Genomic DNA, 6,154 nt, shown 5'->3' with positions numbered 1-6,154 from the left:
GCCGCCCAGCTTCATGTCATCTGCAAACTTGGAGATGCTACATTTAATTTCCTCATCTGAATATATATTGTAAACAACTGAGGTCCCAGCACTGAGCCTTGCGGTGCCCCACTAGTCACTGCCTGCCATTCTGAAAAGGTCCCATTTATTCCCATTCTTTGCTTCCGGTCTGCCAACCAGTTCTCTATTCACATCAATACCATACCCACAATACCATGTGCTTTAAGTTTGCACACTAATCTCCTGTGTGGGACCTTGTCAAAAGCCTTTTGAAAATCCAAATATACCACATCCACTGGTTCTCCCCATCCACTCTACTAGTTACATCCTCAAAAAATTCTATAAGATTCGTCAGACATGATTTTCCTTTCACAAATCCATGCTGACTTTGTCCGATGATTTCACCGCTTTCCAAATGTGCTGTTATCACATCTTTGATAACTGACTCTAGCATTTTCCCCACCACCAATGTCAAGCTAACCTTGGTTTCTCTCTCCCTCCTTTTTTAAAAAGTGGGGTTACATTAGCCACCCTCCAATCCTCGGAAACTAATCCAGAATCTAAAGAGTTTTGAAAAATTACCACTAATGCATCCACTATTTCTTGGGATACTTCCTTAAGCACTCTGGGATGCAGACCATCTGGCCCTAGGGATTTATCTGCCTTAATCCCTTCAATTTACCTAACACCACTTCCCTACTAACATGTATTTCCCTCAGTTACTCCATCTCACTAGACCCTCCGGAAGATTATTTATGTCCTCCTTATTGAAGACAGAACCAAAGTAGTTATTCAATTGGTCTGCTATGTCCTTGTTCCCTATGATCAATTCACCTGTTTCAGACTGTAAGGGACCTACATTTGTCTTAACCAATCTTTTTCTTTTCACATATCTATAAAAGCTTTTACAATCAGTTTTTATGTTCCCTGCCAGCTTTCTCTCATAATCTTTTTTCCCTTTCCTAATTAAGCCCTTTGTCCTCCTCTGCTGGACTCTGAATTTTTCCCAGTCCTCAGGTGAGCCGCTTTTTTTGGCTAATTTGTATGTTTCTTCTTTGGACTTGATACTATCCCTAATTTCCCTTGTCAGCCACGGGTGCACTACCTTCCCTGGTTTATTCTTTTGTCAAACTGAGATGAACAATTGTTGTAGTTCATCCATGCGATCTTTAAATACTTGTCATTGCATATCCACTGTCAACCCTTTAAGTATCATTTGCCAGTCTATCTTAGCTAATTCATGTCTCATACCTTCAAAGTTACCCTTCTTTAAGTTCAGAACCTTTGTTTCTGAATTAACTATGTCACTCTCCATCTTAATGAAGAATTCCACCATATTATGGTCATTCTTAACCAAGGGGCCTCGCACGACAAGGTTGCTAACTAACCCTTCCTCATTGCTTAATATCTAATCTAGAATGGCCTGCTCTCTAGTTGGTTCCTTGACATGTTGGTTCAGAAAACCATCCCGCATACATTCTAAGAAATCCTCTTCCTCAGCACCCTTACCAAATTGGTTCACCCAATCTATATGTAGATTGAAGTCACCCGTTATAACTACTGTTCCTTTATTGTACGCATTTCTAATTTCCTGTTTAATGCCATTCCCAACCTCACTACTACTGTTAGGTGGTCTGTACACAACCCCCACCAGCGTTTTCTGCCCCTTAGTGTTATGCAGCTCTACCCATATCCATTCCACAATCTCCAGGCTAATGTCCTTCCTTTCTATTGCATTAATCTTCTTTCTAACCAGCAGCACTACCCCACCTCCTTTTCTTTCCTGTCTATCCCTCCTGAATATTGAATATCCCTGGATGTTGAGCTCCCATCTTTGGTCACGCTGGAGCCATGTCTCTGTGATCCCAACTATATCATATTCATTAATAACTATCTGCACATTCAATTTATCCACCTTGTTACGAATGCTCCTCGCATTGACACACAAAGACTTCAGGCTTGTTTTTACAACACTCTTAGCCCTTATACAATTATGTTGAAAGTGGCCTTTTTTGATTTTTGCCCTGGATTTGCCTGCCTGCCACTTTTACTTTTCAGCTTACTACTTTTTGCTTCTACCCTCATTTTACACCCCTCTGTCCCTCTGCACTTTTTCCCATCCCCCTGCCACATTAGTTTAAGTCCTCCTGATTATGCTCAATGGTGGAGAGGGATTTTCCTCTGGTGGACTGGGCTGTATCCACTACATTTTGTAGGGTTTTTCATTCAAAGATGTCAGTGGTTCCATACCAGGTCATGATGCAACCAGCCAGGATGCTCTCCACTGTCAGAGCTGGTGCAGGTCAAGTACCAGTCTTCACTGGAAGGCAGCATCCATCACAAGGACACCCACTTTCCAGTATATGCCTGTTATAGTTATTATTTTAGAACATAGATAGAACAAAGAACATAGAATAGTACAGCACAGTACAGGCCCTTCAGCCCACAATGTTGTGCAGACCCTTAAACCATGCCTCCCCTATATCTCCCCACCTTAAATTCCTCCATATACCTGTCTAGTAGTCTCTTAAATTTCACTAGTGTATCTGCCTCCACCACTGACTCAGGCAGTGCATTCCACGCACCAACCACTCTCTGAGTGAAAAACTTTCCTCTAATTTCCCCCTTGAATTTCCCACCCCTTACCTTAAAGCCCTGCCCCCTCTTGTACTGAGCAGTGGTGCCCTGGGGAAGAGACGCTGGCTGTCCACTCTGTCTATTCCTCTTAATATCTTGTATACCTCTATCATGTCTCCTCTCATCCTCCTTCTCTCCAAAGAGTAAAGCCCTAGTTCTCTTAATCTCTGATCATAATCCATACTCTCTAAACCAGGCAGCACCCTGGTAGATCTCCTCTGTACCCTTTCTAATGCTTCCACATTCTTCCTATAGTGAAGTGACCAGAACTGGATACAGTACTCCAGGTGTGGCCTAACTAGAGGTTTATAGAGCTGCATCATTACCCCGCAACTCTTAAACTCTATTCCTAACACAGTGTTATGGAGCTAACAGTCCATAACTACCCTATCTACCTGTGAGGCAACTTCCAGGGATCTGTGAAAATGTACCCCACAGATCCCTCTGCTCCTCCACACTACCAAGAATCCTGCCATTTACTTTGTACTCTGCCTTGGAGTTTGTCCTTCCAAAATGTACCACCTCACACTTCTCTGGGTTGTACTCCATCTGCCACTTCTCAGCCCACTTCTGCATCCTATCAATGTTTCTCTGCAATCTTTGACAATCCTCTACACTATCCACAACACCACCAATCTTTGTGTTATCTGCAAACTTGCCAACCCACCCTTCTACCCCCGCATCCAGGTCATTAATAAAATCACAAAAAGTAGGGGTCCCAGAACCGATCCTTGTTGGACACCACTAGTCACAACCCTCCAATCTGAATGTACTCCCTCCACCATGACCCTCTGCTCTCTGCAGGCAAGCCATTCTATTATGGATTTATTCTGTATGCCCACAGGATAATGAAATTCAGGGATGTATATGGTGACATATATGTACATTGATAATAAATTTATTTTGAACTTTAAACCTGATTCTGATACCACCAGTCAAAGTCAAAATAAATTTCTTATCAAAATATGTATAGCATATGTAGCCCTATGCTACCTGGAGATTAATTTTCTTGCAGGCATTCATAAGAAAATAAAGACATATAATAGAAATTGTAAAAAAAAATTGTAAGTAACAATGATGGACAAACAAGCAACTTGCAAAGGAAGACAAATTGTACAAATAAGAAAAAAGTAAATGAATAATACTGAAAACATGAGTTGCAGAGTCCTTGAAAGGGAGTCTATAGGCTGTAGAGTCAATTCTTCATTGAAGTGTGTGAAGTTCGCTGCTTTAGGAGCCTGGTGGTTGTCGGATAATAAATGGGAGGGCACACATTCAATGATTCAGAAATAATGCCATCACCCACCTTACCACAGGACTTCTGAACCCATGAACCTTACCTCGTTATTTTGCAGTTTTTAATGATTTATTTTAACTTTGTCTTGCACTGCTCTGCTGCTACAGAACAATAAATTCCACCATACATGAGTGATCATAAACCCAATTCTCTTTCAGTATTTGTATGAACATTCAGTGGCCACTTTATTATGTATCTCCTGCAGCTGATAAAGTGGTGACTGGGTGTGTGTCCATGGTCTTCTGCTGCTGTAGTCCATCCCCTTCAAGGTGTGATGTGTTGTTCTTCAGAGATGCACTTCTGCCCACCACTGTTGTCACCTGCAGTTACTTGAGTTACTGTCACCTTCCTGAATCAGTCTGGCTATTCTTCTCTGACCTCTCTCGTTAACAAGTCGCTTTTGCCCACAGACCTGCCAATAACTAGAAGTTTTCTTTTTTCTGGCAATATTTTCTGTAAACTCCAGCGATCGCTGTGCATGAAAATCCCAGATCAGCAATTTCAGAGATGCTCAATCCACCCTGTCTGCCACCAACAATCATTCCAGGGTCATAGTTACTCAGGTCACGTTTCCTCCCCAGTCTGCTGTTTCGTCTGAACAACAACTAAACCTCTTGACCCTGTCTGACTGCTTTCATACATTGAGTTGTTCCCACATAAATAGATATTTGCAATAATCTGCATGTGTACAGGTGGACCTAATAAAGTCACCATTGGCTGTAGGTATTCAGAGACATGAACCCACGATCTCCTAAGGGAGTTATGAATAAGACCCACTCAGCTATGTCATTGTATAGCGCGGTAACCACATTTTCAATGTCATAAGCTTTTAAGTGACAATCAATAAAGTACTTTATCTGCAGAAGCTAAAACTTTCATTTTGATATATTTAACCATAACCTTTCAATTTTTTTCTGATGAAACATAGCAAATCTGCGAAGTTGTTGTTCCTTTTTAAAAGTAAAGCAGGGCCTCTCCGAACCCGCATCAACTGCGTGTAGTACCTGAGACCTGCGAACTGCATCTTTCAGAGATGCATTGAGACATTACCACAATGTCCGAAGCTGTTTAATCACAGCTCCTCTGGTGGCTAAGTGTGGTATTGTAGTTCCTAAGGTCTCACTGAACCTGCATACAGTGTTCGGAAACTTTCAGCGAAGGCTGTGCGAATAGGGAGGTCACGAAGCAGCGTAGTTCGGGGTTTCGCGGACCCGGACTCCGGAGAAATTGCAGCCCGGGTCTCAACAAAAAGCCACCACAACGCTGTAACTACTCGCTGCCACGATACATCGCGTTACCGAATAGCGTAGCTAACCTTTGTGTGTTTCCTGAAAATATTGGGGGCTGCATTGCAATGTGTCAAGAAGGGCAGGTGAAATGTTGCTCAACGCGCTCCGACCGCGAACAAAATCCTTAAGTAGACTAAAACTTGTTTTTGAGCCCCTTGGGCACATGGATGAAAGAAAAATGGTTCTGCGGGAGGGAAGCTTTAAACTGATTAAAACAGGTTAAAAAGTCGGCACATCATACGAGCCGAAGAGGTGTATACTATTATTGTATATCAAACCATTAAAGGGAATATAGACTGTGGTTAAAAAAAACCGCCATGCAACTTAAGACAGCTGAATATTTTCTTTTATAAGAACAAATGGTCTGTAGTTGAGCGGTCATTAAACAAGTTATTGTATTAAATACGAAGTTAGTGGGGTCTCTGTCCGGAAATCGTTCATCCTCTTGCGTGGAATTTACTTACGGCAAGAATTTCTTGCGAGGTTGACTGTAGATGGCGTTCTCTCTCGTTAAAACGGGGTTCTTTTAAAGCTGCAACAAGTAGTGACTGCGTTCTGTATAAACAGCTCTTGGGAAGCCGAGATCTCCCTCGTATACAAGCACCACTCTCTCTCTCTCTCTCTCTCTCTCTCGCTCGCTCGCTCGTCCTCTCTCTCTGAAAAAACCAGTAAGGTGTTCAGCGAGGAATCTCTCTCTTTCATTTGACTCAATGCATTTGTAGAGGGATCCCCGTACACTCATCCATCGCGATACACCGAGAGAAGGAACCGATCGGGAGAATCTACCCGTAAAGGTTTAGATTTATTTCTGGAAAACGAGGTGGATTTTTATTTTTTTACGAATGAATAACACAATGCGTAAACTGAGGGAAGAAACAATTTAACGGCACCGAGCTCCTGAAGTCTCTAACCAGTGGAATGCGGTAAAACA

The 6,154-nt window shown here is 42.3% G+C and overlaps 1 protein-coding gene across 1 annotated transcript in view; it reads left to right on the top strand.

Moving 5' to 3' along the window:
- Window positions 1–5,782: 5,782 nt before the first annotated feature.
- The window catches only part of LOC132405560 (protocadherin-1-like), a 490,197-nt gene continuing 489,825 nt past the window's right edge, over window positions 5,783–6,154 (top strand). Inside the window, exon 1 of the mRNA XM_059990460.1 lies at window positions 5,783–6,146. The gene's annotated coding sequence lies outside the window, so the exon portion shown is untranslated. The remainder of the gene's footprint in view (window positions 6,147–6,154) is intronic.

The sequence above is a fragment of the Hypanus sabinus genome, chromosome 15, assembly GCF_030144855.1.
Source record: "Hypanus sabinus isolate sHypSab1 chromosome 15, sHypSab1.hap1, whole genome shotgun sequence".
Classification (NCBI taxonomy): Eukaryota; Metazoa; Chordata; class Chondrichthyes; order Myliobatiformes; family Dasyatidae; genus Hypanus; species Hypanus sabinus.
The sequence above is the reverse complement of the archived record's forward strand: the minus strand, read 5'-3'. Positions and strand labels throughout refer to the sequence as shown.